Source organism: Camelus bactrianus, chromosome 3, assembly GCF_048773025.1.
Source record: "Camelus bactrianus isolate YW-2024 breed Bactrian camel chromosome 3, ASM4877302v1, whole genome shotgun sequence".
NCBI lineage: Eukaryota > Metazoa > Chordata > Mammalia > Artiodactyla > Camelidae > Camelus > Camelus bactrianus.
Window position 1 is genome coordinate 134,054,000 of NC_133541.1, and position 21,610 is coordinate 134,075,609.

At 39.3% G+C, this 21,610-nt stretch overlaps 1 long non-coding RNA gene across 5 annotated transcripts in view; it reads right to left on the reverse strand.

Moving 5' to 3' along the window:
• The window catches only part of LOC141577143 (uncharacterized), a 114,397-nt gene that overhangs the window by 16,253 nt on the left and 76,534 nt on the right, over nt 1-21,610 (reverse strand). For 3 of the 5 annotated variants that reach the window (XR_012505773.1, XR_012505777.1, XR_012505775.1), the window contains one exon: nt 17,475-17,695. This is a non-coding gene — a long non-coding RNA (uncharacterized LOC141577143). Of the gene's footprint in view, nt 1-10,285; nt 11,414-17,474; nt 17,696-18,225; nt 18,286-19,203; nt 19,403-21,610 lie in introns of those variants that run through there. The other 2 variants (XR_012505774.1, XR_012505776.1) reach the window with 2 other exon arrangements.

The following is a 21,610-nucleotide window of genomic DNA, read 5'->3' on the forward strand; positions in this document are numbered from 1 at the left end:
TAAACCGGATTCTGGGCCCAGGCCTTGTCTCCAACTCTCTCCCAGCCACCTGATCACTTGCTTATGAATTCCACCTGTCCAATACCTAAGTGTGCAGTCGGCCAGCTCTTAAATGCAATGTGTGCCACCGTTTGTCAATGTTGGTTAATTACCATAAACTGTTCTCAGAAACCACTACAGAAAAGAATGGTGGACTTAAGGAATTCTGCATTGCGTTCTCCTGTAATGTGCAGAAACCCTTCACTACACCACCAAATCCAAATGTATGCTTCCTCCATGTTTATGTTTGCACACGGCTTATTAAAGTAGAAGGTACCTGCAGTAATTCCATCTCGGCTGCTTTCCAAGGTTGCAGATTATCCATAATCAGTCCATGAACGAAAATACTACAATTTGAATGAAAATACTGCAACCATGTCAGTAAACAAAGAATGCTGAAACCAAGTCAACAGCGGCTGCCGCCACCACCCAGCGAGGACAGGCCTGCAGCCCAGCCTCTGCAGCCACTCACAATGGTGCCCTCTGAGGGGACTCAGTATAAGAAAGGACAGGATACTGGCCCTAGATAGCTAGGTGCTTGTCTAAAGAATGAATTCAGTGAGTCCAAAATATTTTCTTCCTCCCATATATAGAAAAGCACTAAATTATTGAACTTGAGATACCTGGCTTTCTTTAGATAACAAGCAATCTTTTATTGTTCCAACAAGCTTGTCTTTGTTGTAAAGCTCCTATATATCCTAGCTCATCCCAAACCTCTTGGGAGCAGTCCCTCAGAGAGATCTGAGAGGCTGTCATCCCGGCTCGAATCCTCCCGCAAATAAAACATAACTCTTAAATTTTAGGTGGCACATGTATTTCAGTCAACTGTTTTGGACACCATGAAGGGACCCAGAGCAGACTTTCTCCACCTGAACACTCCGAGTAACTGGGGCCTTTGTACCAGCAGTGGCCCTTTGTGACCATCCGCCTCCTCGGGGAGTCCAGATGAATTTGGGTGAGTCTCTCCTGGTTCTCGGATCTCATATATTGGTTGATAAACCTGAGTTTTATTTGGCGGTGTTTCCAGGTACCTGGCCCTCCAGTTGAAGGAGACTGGGGGGAATTACCCACCCAGTGGAGACATACTGGGTGGGACCTCGTTGAAAGGTAACGGGAAATACCCACATTGAAGAGACGTCAGAAGTGGGCTGGTGGAAACCTATTAGGAAAATACTCACCCAGTGGAGACGTCCTGAGTGGGTCCAAGTTGAAAACACTGGGTTCAGGACTGAGTGGTTAGGTAAGAGGCTGGTCTAATGTTTTCCTCAATTTGGTTACATCCATTGAATTTTTCAGGATAAAAGTAAAACTCTTATGAGGAACCTTTCAACTCCAAAAATGGGACCATCCTCCTGGCTGGTAACAGCTTTCTCGGGTGACAGAGAATCTTGCAGGAGTGGTAGAGACAAAGACTTCATGCCATAGAGTTGTCCCTGCGGGAAATCTTACTAGCAAATTTATTCTGAGAACCCGACCTTACAATGGGGAATAGAACTTTCAAAAAAAATAAAAAAAAAGAAAAGAAAAGAAAAAGAAATGACAGATTGCCAGCCTCCAATTAATACCCCAGCCAGGTTTATGTACATACAAAACTTACAACATTAATTGGGAATTAGAAAAGAAAATCTCAATCTGAAAGTAAATAATCAGGCCTGATAGAAACATTTTTTGGAATTCTGAACTTATAAAAACAAAATCCACTTTAGGGGGAACTTGGATTTCTCTTCCTGTGTCCTTGAAATGTAAACGTTTTATCTTTCTCTGGGTCTTTTAAGTGTGTTTATGTATGTATATGTATGTTTACTTTCTTTTTAAAGGAAACCTTGGACTCTGCCATACAAAAGGTACAAGTATTGCGTACATATGGTGGCCACGTAAATAAATTGGATTCTAAGCAATTCTTTGTTTGTACCAATTTTCAGATATTTTGCCATTTTAAACTTTGTTGCATCAGCCTGAACCACAAAGGCCTTTAGCTTTTGGAGAGTAAAGCTTTGAATTTTATTTAGGCAACACCCCCACTCTCATGTGGAAAAGCCTCTTCATCTTATTCATTTAAAATCACTATATATATATATATATATATATATATATATATATATATATATATATATATATAAATTGATGGCCATATGATGGATCCTTTAATTTGGAAAAACTTTTAAATTTGTGAAAGTTGAAAGAGATCTCATTATAAACAGCTGTTTAATTGGTACCTATTAAAATCAAGTTTAAAGATAGAAAAATATATCTAATTGTTAACCTAAGAACTTAGTTAAAAAAAAAAAACTGTTTTGAAAAGCTACATTTGTGTTTTTCCTTTCCAATAAATGGTTCTAGAGATGTTAATAAAAGCTTAGAATAATTATTGGTAATTAAATTGAATAACTGGAAAAAGGATTGTAAAAATTTCGGAAAAAAAAAAGATAAGGGCTTATCCCAAATGGATAAATATTTTTATATGGTTATTTTGAATGAGATAAATAAAATGGACATTTTTGGAATAGATACAAGGTTTTGATACTACACTAGTAAAGTTAAAAAAAAGGGCCAAAGAGATCACCTACTGTCCCCCAACATTAAAGTTCAAACAAGTCCATTTTATTTGCCACAGTTTAAAATATATGTATATATAGACTGATATACTTGATTAATGATTGGGACAACAGACCAATTAATCAAATTAAAAATTGAGTAGGACCTAAGCACTTTGGCTGAAACTTGGGCATCCTAGAGACTTTTCTATAAAATTAGATACAATGAACAACAACAACAAAAAAGTTTCTGGCAATCCTTCTAGAAATAAAAATTATTGATTAAACCTAATAAATATAAAAATTAAAGGTATAAGATTTAAAAAAATTTGAGATAAATGTTTATAAAATTGGTATATTTATATGGTCTTTATATAAACCTTTTGCTTAATTATGTTGTGGGATAGATCTGTTTCAATGGAAAAACGCTTCCCCTTCTTGGTATTATAAGGCTGGGCACATATCTGTCCCTCAGAAAATATTAATTGAACAAAGTAAAGGAAACCAATAGAGTTACATGAGCCATCCAATATAACGTAGAACTAAAAACTAATATACAGTGGCTAATAAAAAAAATATAATAAGAGGTTTACCCTGGGTTTAACTTATAACTCAAGGAAAAAAGACATCACTAAATACCTTATGCAAGCTTTGGAAGACATGATAAAGTAAACCTTAAAGTTTTAAAACATTGAATTCTTTGTTTACAGCTCTCCTGATTGATAAAAAAATGCCAATTAAGGAGATACAATTGGGTCTGGGTGACAGAGCAGTTCTCTGGGGAACTGGAAGCGTGTGTCTTTGTCTTGCAGACCAGAAATGTAAATACAGAAACAGTGACCTAGGACTGAGCCTAATTAGCTCAATGAGATAAAACTTAGGGCCAAGAAATTTTTGGCATTTTAGAACTCAGAACTCTGACGGGTCCTTCAGAATTTGTCAAGAAATCTTAAATATCTGTTTCATAAATAGTAAGCCTTAGTGATTTGAGCAAGCAAATTCAGCTTACTAGAACTTTTATTATACCTATCTTATAAGTAACTTTTAAAGTGAAGCTATGAGATCTCTAGCTTTTGTCTGTTTATAAACCTGCGTACACATTACAGATGTGAGATATTTATACAGCTAAAAAAAAAAAATCAAAGTCAAAGAGCTATGCTTAATTGACGTAAAAAATAAGAGCTTACAAATTAAGTATTTTTAAAATAAAAACTGAACAAATTGACTTTCAGCATCACGTGAACTGGAAAAATTCAATATTAAGATAATATTTGATATTGTTTAGTTTAAATATGTTCTAATTAATATAGACATCTTTAAAGTCATCAATATTAAGTATAATACCTTTACTGTACCTAGGTTTAATGAAAGTCAAATAAGATTCTGTTATATCTGGTGAAGATTTGTCAAGAAAAAAATAACAGTAATGTGGTGTGGTAAAATTTTAAGTAAATTAAATGCAAATGAGATGAGAGCTTTGGGTAAATTTTTAAATATATTTTTAAAATGTATGCTTAACATAATCTCTAAATGTTTGGTATCTTTAAATTCTAGAGTTGTGCTAAATTAAGTTAAATGATAGGATTTTATTTAATAGCTATGCCATTTTCAGATAAAATAAGATTGAAATATGAATTACTTAACATTTAACTTACTCTTACAGAGAAACTAAAGGTGTTTAGATATATTAATAAATGGTTGGTGCCACCCTGAAATAGACTCTATTTTTAAGGGAATGATCTCAGTATCCTAGGAAAGTAAGATAAATGTGTAAAGGAAGATATAAGAATGGAATTATATTTTGTTAATGAAAAATAGTGACTTTGTCCTGAAGCTGGTTATTTCTGAATGGAAGAGAAAATAAGGGACACACTAATATGAGAATAGAAAGCTGTGGAAGGCTTGTGGAAGAGGTACCCTAAGGAAAGAGTTTCGTACGTTGTCGGAATTGGCTAAATTTAGAATCAACTTGGGCAAAGTAAATGAATCTTAGAAGTAAGTTGGTACAAGACTAGATTTGGTTTTCTCGCTGTTAAGAGGAAACATGTTTTTTGAAATGTTAATCCACCTTCAGCAACAGATTGTAAACCTTCTTATACCACTTAACTGATCTGTTCTGCCTTTACCTTTGACGTATTTTCTTGTTAATGAATAAGTACTGCTTTACAGTGACCTATATGTTTATCTGACCAAGTGTTCTGAAATCTTTTAAAAAGATCCCCAGATATCAATTTCTAATTAAAGTTCTTTTAATCTCCAGTTAAGTTTGGGAAGTTGCAGATGGCCCCTGAAACATCCCAAAGAGAGATTTTAAAACAGTAAGTTTCAATTGGCATGTTAAGTAACATGATATTGTCAAATGAATAATAAATCTTCTAAGGTTATATTGTATGAGAAAATATTATTAATATAGATATTCTAGTAATTATATGGTCTCCCTAAAATTCTGGTATATCTGAAATGTTACCAGTGATAATTCTGGGTATAGTGACCAGGTTTCTTTATCGATTATACTATAACGGTGTTTAAGCATGCTTTTAAATCTTTGTCTTTTATAGACTTTTAATTGTTTTCATCTAATGATTTTGAAAATGCTTTCTCTTCAAGGAGATTTACTGATTTCTAATAAATGTCAAACTATAGCACTGAACTAAACTGGGTAAGAAATTTTAAATATCTAATGAAAACTCTGATTAAAAGAATTAGTTATGTGGGACTAAGTAAACTGATGAATATGGTTATAATTTTTGATGTTGTTTGAACTACTACTGGCTTTTAACCTGTTTCCCAGACATAAACTCTTCCTTTTAAGCTAGTTATAAATCACAGAAATTTGATAAATTATACCTATGTAAGCAGACTTGATACAGTTATCTTTTCCCCCTATCTGATCCTTCAAGAGACTAAAAACTCTTAGGTCCCCAATGGCTCAATCAGACAAATGAGGAAGATCATCTCCTAACAGATATAAGAATCTAAAGGTATTTTAAGAATTTTAAAGAGAAAAGAATTTACCTAAATCTGTAAGGCAGAAATCAATGACAAGCCATTGACGTGGCTTTCCAGGCCTTAGCAAATCTTATTAACATTCTACCCTGAGACTCCTTATTAAAAGTTCCAACACAGCCAATTTAAAAAAGCCTATATGATCAAATAATCAGACTTGACTTGTAAAGAAATTAATCTTGATTTGGCTTTATTTGAGAAAAATGAGGGTAATTTTAGAGAGAAAAAATATTATATTTTACTGGATATTAAGTTCTAGTTTTGTTAATTGAGGTCTATATTTCCTAAGACACTTCCCAGATCATTCCTTGCTTTTATGTCATATTGCTGTACAGTTTAATTTAATTATGAAAAGGATACTCTAGGTTTGTTTCCGAAGCTCAGTAATCTATCCTTGTGTAAATTTCCAATGCTCCATGACCTAAGCCAGGGGATTATACATACTGGAACATGCATGACTTAAAGAACTGTCTCCAACCTGAATGGAAAGACCTTTAATCAAGTACTCTTAACTAGACCATACACACAAAAGCTGAAGGAAACGGAATTTCGGATTCATTTCCTATCAGAAACAGCCCCTTCAGTGCACTGGCCTATAGAGCACTTGCTCACCTGAAAACAATGCCAAAATGGTGAAAAAGCTACCAGGCCAGGATGAGAAGAAGACGACATCTGAGCTCGACAGCTGACCCAAGACAACGGACCAGGCTTGTATACCAATTACTTTGACAATTTCTCCTACCTTTGATTATGAACTACTCCAATTGTTAAGTTTATGGTAAATTACCTATGTCTAGTACTTCTGTGTTACCTTGGTGGGTTTCCCTACTCCAAGGCTCTAACTAGATAGCCCTCAGAAATGTTATTCTAAAAATAATTTATAGTTCTGTTTAGGCCACTGTTGATCTTACAACGTGGGAGAACTCACCTGGCCAATTAATACCTGCTCGGAGCCTGACCATAAATATGAACTTTCTCATAAGATCACTCAAACTCAATCAGAAATACAAGCAAAATTTTAACCCAAATATACAACTTCTCTACTATTAAATTCTTACTCGTGACTTTAAAACGTTACCAGCTATATTAGTTATATGATCTCTATTTTATTAAATTGTTGTCTGTTACATTTCCCAACGTTTAACTAGGCCTACAAGATTGATGATGGCTAAACATCCTGAAGAAATAGATAAAATTTTTAACCCTGCATAAAATAAATGTAATAGTGTGATTCTAGGTATGGTAATGAGCAACGAAGGGCAAACATTTCCTGGATCATAATAGACTAGTAAGACAGGCGATCCAGAAAACTTTTAGTATCAACAGGCCCTGAAAAATAACCTAACACCTTGAATGTCAGCTCAGAAAATTCTTCACCTGAAATAGAAATGAGCCATCCTAGCACCGTGGGACAAAATTGGTCATGAAATGTCTCTCAAAATATAGGTCGAATTTAGGACCAAGTGGGAGCACTGTGAATGAAAATACTACAATGTGAGTGAAAATACTACAACCATGTCAGTAAACAAAGAATGCTGAGACCAAGCCCTCAGCAGCTGCTGCCACACCCCAGCGAGGATATGCCTGAAACCCAGCCTTTCAGCCACTCACAGTGGTGCCCTCTGAGCAGACTCAGAATAAGAAAGGACAGGATACTGTCCCTAGATAGCTAGGTGCTTGCCAAAGGAATGAATTCAATAACCCATATATTTGCTTCATCCCATACATAGAAAAGCACTAAATACTTGAACTTGAGATATCTGGCTTTCTTTAGATAACAAGCAATCTTTTATTGTTCCAAGTACCTGGTCTTTGTTGTAAAGCTCCTATTTATCCAAGCTCCTCCCCTACCTCTTGGGAGCAGTCCCTCAGAGATCTGAGAGGCTGTCATCCAGGCTCGAGCCCTCCCGCCAAATAAAACATAACTCTTAAATTTTAGGCTGAACGATTATTTCAATGAAGTCCCAGAATAGACACAACTCATCAATTCTGTAATGGAACACACTGAATCAGGAACCAAAAGCATGTTCTAGTCCCGAAAACTACGGTTTCCTCTTTCTTCCTGTCATTATACAATCCCACCAGAACTCATTAATTTGCTGTCTGCACGCTTGGCAACCAAACTCAGAGAAGATTCAACTTAACAGAGCTCCATGCTGGGGAGAAACCCCCGCAGAAGCACAGCGGTCGGCCTGCCCTCCCGCACGCTCTGCTGACCCCTAGTGTCCTCCGTGGAGACCAGGCCATCAGAACTGCTCCAAACAGCTACAAAGTCCCACAGATTAAATAAAAGCATTTTATTTTATACTATATGTTATGTATATACTCATCTCTGAAAACAGCTTTGCCAGAAGCCCAAATCTTCAACATTAATCTGCAAAGGCAATTCCGGTCCCCAAGGGAAAACAAGTTTTATGATGATGCTATGGCCTCCAAAGTCCTCTCCAGGACCATCAACCAAACTGCCTGCAGGCCTGCAGCTGCAGGCGGCTACATGTCTGCTTTTAAAGCAACCCCTTCCTGCCCTCGGGCACTACAATGTCCCTCTACGCCCTCCCTTCTCAGGGTAAGAGCAGCTGCTGCAGAACCTTGCAGGGCAGCACTGACAGGACTGGACAAAAGGATCAGAGCTAAACTAAGCCTTCTGATGACACGAGCTGTGTCACTTTACAGATGAAGATATATATAGAGAGGGGTGGGGTGATATTGCTCAAAGTCACACAGCTAATAAGTGGCAAAGTCCATACCTCTGCTCCTCCCTCTGGCGTGATGCCCCAGCTGGGACGCCCACAGGGTTCTCTCGTGCCTGCCTGACCAGTCCTTTACTGTCACTCATAACCCACAACACGGTCTGACCCTAGCCTGCCTTTTCAGCATCTTTTCCTTCCAATCTCGCAGGAACAAGGCTGCTTGGGCCACTTTATGACTTCCGGCTTCCCAAAACCTCCATGCTCAGGCTGGTCTTGCCTGTGCATCCTTCCCCATGCTCAGAGGCACTTCTTCCCCTGCAGGAGGACTTTTCCACTCTCCGCAGGGACACCCCCTCAGGGGAGCCCTCTTCTTGCCCTCAGAATGGCAGGTGTCCCAGGCCACATCCCGAGCTGCCCCATTAGGTCTGCGGGTGCTCAGTTCTGCTAGTCAGACCAGCAGCCTCAGAGCCAGGAATTATGCCCGGGTCACCCTGCAAAACTACTGCCCACCTCACAGCCCCCAGCCAGCAGGCCACCTGGAAGTCACAGCAAGTGCCCCACCCAATCCAGAAGTCTCTTCATTTGCCGGCACCGCTGATGACTTGTCTCCAATCTTTGGTCAGTTTTGCAAAAAAGAGCACCTTCCTCAGTGAACAGTGGGTTTTCGCTTCAGCTCCCATCCTTACTGCAAACGTCAAGGGAAACCAAAAGGCCTTTTCTCAACACTTTTCTGATGACACCCTTCCTCCCACTATACTCATATGCTCAAGAAAATTGGGTCCACGTGATTTTGTTTCCCTTACGCTAAGTGGCTCAAAACACTGTGTGATTTTTTTTTTCCTTTTTTGAGGGTATTTGTACTCAGTTTCTCGGCTTTAATCTGTTTTTGTCTCTCTCTTCAGTATCCCAAGCATTTACCACTTCTTAGCCACTTCAGCAGCCTCCCTCCCAACATCTAGTCTAGGAAATGAGCTGTGATGAGGGGCCTGGAGGCAATCACAGAAGAAGCAACTAAGGGACAGAGAGGCGACATAGTTTGCCCAAGGTGATCAGCCTCAACCCCCAACAGTGTCTTTCACGTCCCTCTGTTTAACTCTTATGCTAAACAAGCTAACTTTTTGTAGATTATGGTTATAAACAAATGAGGTATCAAAATACATACAAGGACACACATCAACACTAAGATGTTCATTAACTTCACTATTTTGTTTCTATTTTTTTTATTTCTATTAAAAAATAATTAAGAACCTCTGCAGTCAATATAGAAAAATGTTACTGGGTTTTAATCCAGAATATAGAGGTGTTGTGTGTCATTACTCATACTTATTTGTATGTTCACAAGACAAAATGATTTGAAGGTCTCTCTCCCCTCCTCCTACTCAGTACCTGCTCTCACCAGATCTCCCAGTCCACACATCTAACAGCCTTTCACTTCACCCACAGCTGAATTCATCAGTTTTCCCCCAGAGCTCCCTCTGCAGCTTTCCCTCCTCAGAGCACAGCAGGACCATCACTTATCTCATTAATCCACCCAGAAACCTGGGCCTTCCTCCATCCTACCTTCACAGACAGCATTCATCCTTTCATTTTTACCAACTAAACATGCCTTCAATCTGTTCGCTTTTACCCACTGACCATCCCACCGCTCAAGTGGAAGCCACCAACACTGCACACATGGACCCACGAGTTTCCCAAGTGTCCCCACAGCCGCTCTCACGTACTTGAGGCAAAAGGGATTGTGTCACTCCCGCGGTTTTAGGACTCTTTTCAAACCCACTCTTCTTAGAAGAAACTCCCAGTTCTTCACCTGGTAAAGATCTTTGCCATCAAATTGTCAGCTCAGGGAGGGCAGGACACGCCCTCTCCCCTCGGCCCCTCCCTCTGGCAGAGCATCAGTTTGGGAGGACATGCTGAGGTACACCAGCCTGTATTCTAAACCTGGTCTTGAGTTCTTAGCAAACTGCTTCACTTATCCATACAAACCCAACGTAGATTAGAAAGATTTTAGATGTTGAGCTAGACTATTGATTTGGGGATTTTGCACTAGCAACCTGCAAGTACATGTTCTAATGATTCTGTCTTCTTAAAACCACACCCAGATTTAAGGAGTATTTGTGGAATGTCTTCGGAGTAAAAGGGACTGTACTTTAACAGACTATATGTTTTATAACATGAACAACCCTGACAGGGTCACAAATGGAACCACCTCACAAGTGACAGAAGACAGGTGAGAGGCACAAAGCAACAGGTCACAGAGATGGTAAGAGCAAAGTTGTTTCTCCAACCCCCCAAAAATTTTTTGAAAGAACCGAAAACTCTGAATTTTGAAAGTAAATCACTATCATATAAAGAAATAAAATAAATAATCCTCTTCATCAGTGTTTCAAGATCTGACTGCAGAATTTTTAGCATGCCATACTGAATCCTAGCACAGAAAAATCAGATGGACTAGTGGTGAGTAAGTTCCAGGGAAACGGCAGCAATTCCTCCACTTGTAAGAGGACACACACTCAATTGTCGAAGGTGATTTTAAACCACATTCTGGAGAAATTCAGAAGATTCAGGCACCGATTCTAGATGGTGATGACACGGAAGGACGGGTTGGATGCATGCTTCTAACTGAGTCACCGGCATTCTTACACTGCAGGGGGAAACGGAGGCTCTCAGTTATGAGCAGAGATGTTCCTGTCATTTCTCCCAGTCCGTGCCTCGGGGACTCAGTGTCCTGCAGCAGCCTGGCCCCAGGCGAGGACCCGCAGCGTGGCCCACTCAACCAGGAGGGGCACTGTGCTTGAGAAAGCCCATCCCCGATGGGAGAAAGAGGGGCTGGTGGGGTTGTGTGTAACTATAAATGATCATAGAAATACACCTGCATACATTCATTTGATACAATTAATATTAGCAGGCTATTTAACAAAATTTCAATTGTCAGTGTTAATTTTACCATTCCTTTCCTCTTGTCCCCTGCACTCTGAGACAGGCTTAGGCTCTCTCACACCTGCAGCTCTGATGCAATAGTTGTGAAGTCATTTTACTTTGCTGCAAGTGTCGTCGCTCCCCGTGTCGCTGTGACTGTCGTCTCTTAACAGAGTCAGATGTCTTCCTGGATCTCTCCCTGAGTTCCTTGCTCCTGCTTCTCAGATCCTGAGATAAAGAACAGGTGAAGACACATGACTAGAAAAGGCACTGTGGACTTGACCAAAGTCCTCAGTGACCCCCTAGGTGAGTGCTGCCCACCCCTTACCTTCGATTCTCAATGTTCTGCCCAGGGTGACATCCAGACAGGAAAGAGTCTTGGGCCCAATTAAAAGCTGTGAGGCTTGGGTGCAGGGAAAGGTGCAGGAGCTGTTTCTGGAGCCGGGCCCCTCCCCACCTCTGCTACTCTCTCTCCCGAGGCCCCGCCCCCAAGCCCCCAGGCTCCCTGATCTTCTGTCCTTCTCTTCTACACTACTCCAAGCCCTTTTCCCCTTCCTTTATTCCCTGATTATCCCCAGCTGGAGTGATTTTTTCATCACAGCATCTAAAAAAATTTCCTACAGTTGAAAAAGAAGTCTCCAGAGGTCAATGACCACATGGTGGTTCCTGAAGAGAGCCCCTGGTTAGGGGGACTCTCACCAACACTCACAGGGCATCAGATATGTTGCAGGGTCGACCACCCCCAACAAGAATTTGATGTGACCCCTATGCCCGCACAGCATCCCTGTTCACAAAACTTTAGTTGGGCCACTTATCCGTTATTAAGAAGCAAAAGTAAAAAAATTGCTCATGTTTCTTACTAAAATTATCTATGAGGTGGAAAAAGAAATTGTAATAGAAAAGAACAAATTTGACTCCATGTTAGATGTGTTCGTTTGTCTTTAAACCTGTACGCTGTTTTCTAGGCTAAGACTTGTTATCTCTGCACCTTTTGTAAAAGAAAGTTGCCTTTAGCCTGAAATATCCAGGAGGGCCTATTCTGCGGGCTCTGATCTTTAAGGATGTTAGCTCTTCTACACTTATGTAGAGATGGCAAGTTGCAAAATAAAGAATAAATTTGTTTTTTTGAGGTTTTACAGGGGTGCCATGATTTGACCCACATGGACAGCTGCAAGAACAAAGGATTCCAAGGAAATCAATTCGTACAGCAAGAAGTTTGCAACAACCAACCACACCCCCACCACTTTTTAGTATAAAAGGAGACTGAATTCTGACTTGGGGAAGAGAGTTCTCCTGGATATCAGTATGCCATCTTCTGAGTCTGCCAGCTTTTCAAATAAAGTCACTATTCCTTACTCCAAAAGCTCATCTCCCGATTTATTGGCCTGTCATGCAGCAAGCAGAACGAGTTTGGACTTGGTAAATAAATGACTGCATTAGAGGTAGTATGTCTCCACTGTTTCCTCATTTCCAGTATGTCACAACCAATCAATTTTATATGCTGTTTAACAACACGACCAAAAAACCTATTATACGGAATTGATTCCATGGAAATAAAATTATTTCTTCTCCTTCAAAACTTTGTTCTTTTCTATTTTATTTTGTTTTGTTTATTGAAAAGAAAATAAAAGTCAAATCATTTTATTTCACCTATTTTTTATAGCTACATATTGTAAATACTACAAAGATATTTAAATTGCAATAAAAATTGTTCATATATTAGTATAAAGATATATACACAATCAAAGCAGAGTAGGAAAGGAGTGGATATTTACTAAAAATCCACTGCACATCCAGTCTTTTACAAGCATATTCTGGAATATAAGCTCTATTATCCAGGGGTCCACCACCCCCATTCTCACTGCCGAGTCCCAGAGTAATCAACCTCCAAGGCACCAGCATAGAACCACGCGATCACTATTTTAGGTATAAATGAGGGAATTAGCTCTTTCAATTCTAAAACAGAAACCTTAAAATAAATACTGAACTTATTTACAAAGAAAATTGGACACAAAAAAGTACAGTTTCTCCCCCAAGTCACAAAGATAATTACTGGTAAAGGCAATATTTGAACTCATCTGCCTGATTCTAAAAACTAAGGTGGAAATCCCCTTCGACTGTGGAGGTCCAGCAGCACAGCCTATCACCCTATCTTTGTTCAGATCTAGCTTTAGACAGCCTGAGACAGCACCCCATTCCTATGGAACTCGAGGGCAAACGATAACAATAAGGATTTTATATTCAGTAGTTTCTTAGGTCTCATTTATATAAAGTGTCAGCAGGTCAGCAGAAAACTCTGGGAAATATGAGTGGGTCCAGAGCTTTTTGCTGATAAGAAACAATCTATCAGGAAAGAGTGACCTTCCCATGAGAGGCCTCATGGACATAAACTAAAGGCAGCTGAGCAATGAAAACTAGCAAAACCATGGAACTCAAGCAAGAAAGATCCCTGCCATCCCCCACCCAGTTGCCTCTTCACCCACATGGACAAGATGGCAGAAGACCCAGGTTCTTGTCCAAGTTACACCATCATGGATTCTCACCCATAAAAATTTATGACTCTATGCTGTCTTAAGCCATTTCCAACTCAAATATGATGACACCAATATCTCAGCAGAATGTCTATGTCTTCACTTTCTCTCTTCTATTAGGATACTATATCTATGGCCAAAAAGCAGAAATCCAATTAAAAACACCATGCACGAAGGCTGGTGAAAGTCTGCATAAGAGACTTTGTTCTCACGCTCAGTGAATGAAAACTCAGAAAAAGTGTTCCTTCTCCCTCTGCAAGTGGGAGGTAGCCTGATTGTGTGTGTGTTTGTGTGCACGTGTGTGTGTGTGTAAATCAAATACAATGCATTCTGGGATGTGTACAGATTTTTTTATGTTACTGTCATTTCATGAGGATGAGCCAACCTTTAAAGTAACTTGAATCTAGTGTTCTGAGAGAGTCCCAGGATCTTTTGATGGAGGAGGGGAAAGGGGAAAGGAAAGGAGGAAAGAAGTAAATGAAGCAAAGGAGTAAGAATACTACTAGGGAAAGGCAAGACTTTAATTTTGTTCCTACTTGCATCACACACAAATTAGGGACTGACTTTCCCCCATGTCTCGTCAAGCACTGAGTTGCAGAAGAAGAGGCGACAGCCCATTTCTCACTGAGATTGTGACTGTACATGGCATCTTATAGACACAAATTATTTACCCTGATCAAACACTCTAGCAGCAGGCCGTAATTCTCCTGTTTTGAGAGACAAGAAAACAGGAGTTCAAAGAGGATGTATAACTTGACAAAAGTCAGAGGACCAGTAAACTAAAGAGGATGAATTCAAACTCAGATCTGAATGGAGAGTCTGATCTTCCCACTCCCAGGGCTTGAAAATCCTTAACAGACAGGCTTCCCAGCTCCCTGCATTGTTCCTGGCACCAAGCATTTCCCATGGCGATGGTCTCCTGTTCTCACAGACACAGTGCTCTGTGCAGCCAATAACCTCCATTCGACCTTGATCATATACCTGCCTCACTCACCAGGCTTCTCCATACAGACAGGAAAGCTGGCTTTCAAGTGCGTACAAAGCCACCCCTGGTCTTACCTGGGCTCTTCAGTGGCTTTTCCAGCATAAAGGCAGCCATGAAAGTGCTCACAGTTTGTACATGAGCCACACTACCTCTCTCCATCTGTCTCCCCACCTATACTACTTAGCTATGACCATTTTGAGAATCTTGGAAACAAATTTTTAAAAACAGAAAAGAAAGTATTCTGTAACAAGTACTTAATACTTACAATTTTAAATGACAAGTTACAAAGTGAGTATTTACAAATTGAATCTGCCTTCCTAGGTGTCAATTTTAACAGTTAAAAAATATAATAGCAAAAATTCTCACTTACAAAATTAACAAAAACATCAACAATAATCTGGAATAAACTCAAAAACAATGCCCATATTGTACATGGAGAAACACAGGACTGTACTGAGGGGTAAAGTAAGAAGTGTGAATGCAGAGACATCAACATATTGTATGGAGGAAAGCAGTTTTGTAAAGATGAACGTTCTCCTAAAGATAATTCAAAACTTACTTAAAAATCACATGACAGCTCTTATCTGTTTTTTTTTTAACTTGAGCAAAATATTTTGGAACTCTTCAGGAATAATAAAGTCATAATACTAGACAAGAAAATTGGGGATGGAAAAAAGAATAAAAAAATCGCACTGTCATATATTAAATAAATTTTTACAATATGTAAGATATAGCACTGGAGTAAGAAAGTAAGACTGACAGAAATAAACCATGAGCTCAAAAAGAGACTCTAGTGTACATAAATATTTTGTACAGGTGGGATTTCAAATCAAAGAGCAAAGTATGAATTCAATAATTGTCTTGGGGCAATCAGAGAATCACCTGGAAAAAACAAATTCTATTCCAGTCATAATGACCACAAGAAAAATTACAGATAGTGATGTAAATATTAGAAAGTGCTAATAACAGCAAATACAACACTTTGCTCATAGTAATTCAACTTCTCCTCACTATAACAAGTAGTATTATCATCTCCATCATAGAGATTAAAAAATCCTACAGAGGAGATATATACCATTATAAGAAAGTATTTCTAAGAATAATATCAAGGATAAAACCGAAAAAGAAGACATTTACTGTCTTAAGATTATTTTCGGCCACAACAAAAATAAACCTACTGAACAAAATGAAAGGCAAGAAATGACAAGAAAAAGCTCTGTGATACATGTTAATGAAGACAAGGGGTTAATGTTCATAACATACAAAGAGCTGTCAAAAAGCAACAAGAAGCTCCCTCACTTAAATGTGTGCAAAGGACAAAAGGGATCATTCACCTTTTAAAAGTCAGATGGCTAATGAGTGAAAAATGCTCAATACCTCACTGGTCATCAAGTGCAAACTAAAACAATGAAAAAGCAATTTTGTTCATCATATTGGCAAATGTTTTTAAAAAATATTCTAGGTAGTGTCCATCTTTGAGAGAACAAACTGAGCGATCTTTTTGGAGGACGACGTGTCAATGGATATGTAAACTCTGAAAAATGTGTGTACACAGACTGAACTCCATTTTAGGAATCGTTTCATTTAGAAAAAAATCAGTTCAAAAAGATGTACTCATCAGAGCATTTACACAGCACTGTTTACAATGGTGGGAAGAAAAGCTGAAGTGAAATCATATCCAGAGATAGAGAATTGGTTACATAAGTTATTCTACATCTTTTCATTCCCCGCAGGAGAAGGAATTTCTAGAGTCACTTGAAAGGAGCCTGTGATGTATGTAATTGTCACATCCAGGGACTAAATTTCCAAAAACCTTAACTAAAGGAATACTCATACAAGATCACAGGAATGTTTGTACAAGAAGGACGCCAGTCAAACACCCTTTCTGACAGTGGAAAATGGAGAAAACTTAAGTATTCACCATCAAGACAATGATGCGGTAAATCAAAGCGAGCTGTGGGCACTAAGGGGCAGGCGTTTTGGCGTGGTCCAAGGCCTTGTCCACAGTACTCTCCCACCAAAGGTGTCCTTACACAAGAGACCAAATTTACTGCACATCAGGAGACCCCTCTACTCTATCTGAAAGGACCAGGTGAGTCTGGAGTGGGAGGAGGTCTATGATATACACCTCAGTGAATAAACCGAGCTGCACAAAACTTATAGTATGGCCTTATTTTTCAATAAAGCATATATACACACACATATACATAGATTTCTCATATACATGTATGTATGTATGTGTATATATATATGACAGGCATAAAGGTCATCAAATATATACACCACATTGTCAGCAGTTTTTACTCTCAGGAAAAAAAGGGGAAGGGATGTAGGGGCCTTTCGGTACCACCACAGTTCTCTTTTCAGTATTTCAGTTAAATATACTTGGAATTTAAAAGTTTATTTAATTCCGAAGTAAAATGGATGATGCCTCCACAAGACAGAATGCTATACTGGTCATTAAAGATCATGCCAGGGGAGAGAGAATACTGTAGAAAAACGTGTAATAAGCCGAATGGAAAATGGAGGTCTCCACACAGTAAACAGGCAGAGAGTGATCGCTGGTTTTTATGACAGACGTAATACACACTGATGAAAAGAACAGAAAATAGATGTTAAAGTGTTAATTATTATCTCTGAGTAGTGAGACCAGGATAGACCCTTTTGTCCATTTTTTCAGAATTATTATATTAAATACACATTATTTTTCATCTGAAAAAAGCATTTTTAGATGTCTAGTACCACACATTGAAAAAAATACACGAGTACTTACAGAAATAACTAGGAGACACGGCAGCAGCGTCACACAGTGTAGAACGGGAGATCCTGAATAACACCGCGCAGTTACATAAGGACCCACAAAGTGAGAGCACCTGCTGTCACAGGGCGTAGCCCCCTTCTATTTGTCAGTTGTGTCTTCAGGGCTGAGGCAGTTCTGAGCACGGCCAGTGTCAGTGCTGGTGTCTGGATGGATGCCACTGGAGGTGAGGGCACCTGCAAGCGGAGAGGAAGAACAGAAATCATCCTCTGCTTTTTCTGTCTTGTTTCTTTGTTACTTTTGAAGAGAGGTGTAAATAAGATAAACTAAATCTTCCCTACTAAAATTTCAGTAATGAAACCGTTTTTAAAGTGTTCACAACTTATATTCTGACTGTAACTGTCTTTTCAACAAAGCATCATATTTCTTAAATGTTAATTAACTCAGTTAATTAACTACCTGTTGAAACCTATTAAAGAACATGAAATGCACTATGTAAAATCACCACGCCTGCAGTGACTGGCACAGCTGTCTTGATAGCAGTGCAGTCAGCCCCCACCATCCCGTGGCCCTGAGCTCCTGATGCTGCTAAGAGAGCACTCTTTCACCTCAGATGGAGAGAAACGGTGAAAGCGTTTTCTGAAATCTACAGCACTGACAAAACATAACTGACAAATCCCAGGCTCCTTTGAGGCTGTCATTTTCTGTTTCTGGCCTACACCCGTCAATGAGCAGAACCACCCCATTCCCGAGCCATGGGACTCACGTGGGAAGCAGTTTTGGAGAAATTTCCAGGTATAGAATGTAACCAACTATACATAGAACTCTGAAAAAAGAAAAGATGCAATAATCTGATTTTGGAAGAAACTCAAAATATTCTCCTAAGCCTTAGTAGCTGGAAAGGCTGGGCATCTCCTAAGCCACTTATTTATTTCACAGCCAGTGAGCATCTCCCACAAACCCTGTTTCCCTGTGTCTGCTGGGAGCCTCAGGCACACTGTTGCTGTCGATCTTATAAGTCACAGGGCTGAGGCGTGTGTCTCACGCCTGCAACTCTCACACAGGCTCGCCTCCTAGCCTCACTGTCTGAACTTGGCCCCATTTTCTCACCTGTTTATTTGGTATCTGTTCTTCTGTAAGCTGCCTGAAATGCTTTTTGGAACAAGTCAGAAGAATCAGTGGGTAGAGAAATGGACAGATGGACAGGTGAGAGTTGGGGAGACAGAGCGACTCCAAGAAAAGGGGAACAAAGAAAATTTCCTATGCAGAACCCTCTTCTAGTCAGGGAAGAAAACCACCACGGAGAAGTGTGAAGAGGCAGGTGGCTTAGGACTGTTTCCTGGATTCCATGAAAAGTCACACCAAGAGATGAGAGGGTAGAACTATAAATAATAAAAGAAAAAACATGCATGCTTGAAAAATATATCTACAATATGTACTTTCTAAAGAATAGATTCAAATCAGCACGGCCCAATAACACAATCCTTGGGTATTTACAGAAGTGAGAATCCCATCTCCAAACCACAAGGCATCCCTTCGGAGCACTAAGAGTCTACACGGGACGGTCATAAAGCTGTCACCGCAAAAGCGATGCTATCCTGCCCTTACGAGGAATGAGCAGCTGTGCTCGGGCTGCCCACGCGTGCCATTTACACCCCACAGCACCTCTACGGGAGAGGGACGCCTAGCGAGCCCCATCTCTGCAGGACAGAAAACAAGTCCGGGAGAGGCTAAGCCGACCTACCAGTTCTCCATCTCACAGGACTGGTCACTCCAGAGCAGGACTCGAACTCGGACCCACGTTTGTAACCGCAGTACTACCGTGATTTGTGTGCTTTTTGTGTGTATAATACATTTGTTTCCGGCATGAAAGGATATTTAACAAATGTTCGGTTGTCTTGTCTATCTCATTAGCTCACAATCTTTATATTTTTGAATTCTACTCTTTTCCCCTGGAGAAAGGAACGGAAAGAGCGGGGGTCAGAATGAGATGGGGCTCCATTCTTTATCTGTTACCTCATCTCATCCAGTCCCCAACCAGGGAGAAGGAGCAAATGTTCTCTTCATCTTTAAAGAGAGAGCTCCACTGATGGTGACTTACTCAACTCCAAAACCAAGTCTGGGGGAAGGGCACAGACAGCAACCAGAGAAGTATCACCCGTAGGAAGGAGAAAAGAGCTCAGGGGAGGGCTCAGGGGGTCAGCCTGATTTAATTTCAATGGATAATATAATACCACAGACTAAAAATACTAGCATGCAGTGAATTTGCTATTTCTTGACATCTAGCAAGTTTTCATAGCCCGCATGAAACATTATCGTGAACTAGTTAAAGGAAGAGTCCACACTCAGGGAAAATCAATGCCACAGGCAGGCTGAAACCCAGGCTGGAGGAAAGGAAGAGAAAAGGCATAGTTAAGAAGAGGGGAAAGTCTGGGAAAAAGACATCATCACAAGGACTCTCCAGCATCATCCAGCTATCATATAATCATTCATTCAAGAGAGAGTTACTTAGGTCCTATTTTGTGCAAGATTTTACACAGGGAAAAGCAAGAGTGCAGCGTCCATGGTGGCAGCAAGTGGGGGGCTATAATACAATTCTGATCCTGGTACCTTGCTCACTTGTACTCAGTATAAAGGCAAAAAAATAAGGTAAAATAATATTATGTAAACTATACGCATTGTTGAAAAAAATTAAAGAAGACCTAAATACCTGGACAGACACACCACGCACATTCCTGGATCAGATGACAACGCTCTTGGGATGGCAGTGCTCCCCAGAGCGATCTGTATACTCAACGTGGTCTCGAACACAATCGCAGCGGGCTCCTCTGCAGTAACTGACTAGCTGCTGCTACTATTCATATGGGAATTCGAGGGACTCAGTAACCAAAATGTACTTGAAAAAAAGAAAAAAATGAGAGGACTTGTAATTCTCAATTTCAAACCTTACAACTGTATCTCCAGGTGAGATTAGAGGCCATTTTTAAGTTATTACTGGGTTTATCCTTATTTTCAAAATTCTCTACAATGAATATACCTGTTAGAATAAGAAAAATAAAAAGTAAGGTATCTTGTAAAACATGCACAGTGATTCATTGGGAAAAAAATTATTTTAACTATAAAGAGGTAAACAAATATCTAGTGAAAAAGGACTACTTAAAAACAAGTGTGCATTTACAATTTTCATAAATTGAAAACTGAAAAGCACAAAAACATCAAGTTTCTAGGGAGACTAGTGAAACATATTAATAGTTATTTTCAAAAATTCTAATTGAACAATGAAAACTCAAGAAAGGGAAAATTGTGATTGACACCCAAGTGCAAACACATGGAGAGCAAATGCCTAGAAATCACAGTTCCTTTAACTCTGCTTCTAACTCAATAGGAGAGGAAATTCCTCACTTAGGGGACAGTGAAATCCCATACATAAGACAGGATACACAGTACAAACTGCAGTAGTATCGGGAGTGAATTTCTTAGAATTCTAATGTTACAACATTGCTGAAAAACTATAAAAACACTGACAGACAGATTAAAACACACAGTCATATATATTATATAGAAACATATGAAGTCTGCTCCCATGTTGCATAGAAATACAAACATATTTGTTCATTTATAGGCACTGATTACTTTATCCCAGATAGAATATTTCAACTAAAACAAAAAATCAATAATAAACTCCTCTTGTCAAATCTACTTGATAAGTTACTCTGCTATGTAACCATAATGTGTTTAAGATAGATCTAAAATTAGTGAAAAATCTTTGTATGGTTTCTTGAATTGTTCTCAAAATTCCAAGCTTAATTTTCAAATAGATCTGAGCAGTATTTCTATATTATCTTTTCCCTTGTGAAATGAACAACACAGTCTGTTGTCAAAATTCTGTCCTTACAATGATTCACGAGCACCGTTTCCTAACAAAACTGCTGAACAGCAAGGCACTATCCAGACACTGTGACCAAATAAATGAAACACAAGGAAGACAGTGACCCTATCCTGGAGGGCTTATAATCTGTGTCAACAGCGGGTTTTTATTTGATTGGTTTGATTGGGTAGCAAAATAAAATCAATCAAGTACTTTCTGCTTTTAGCATTCTGTAAGTCATGTCTGTTTTTAGTGTCATGAGAAGGAAAGAATTAAGCATGAC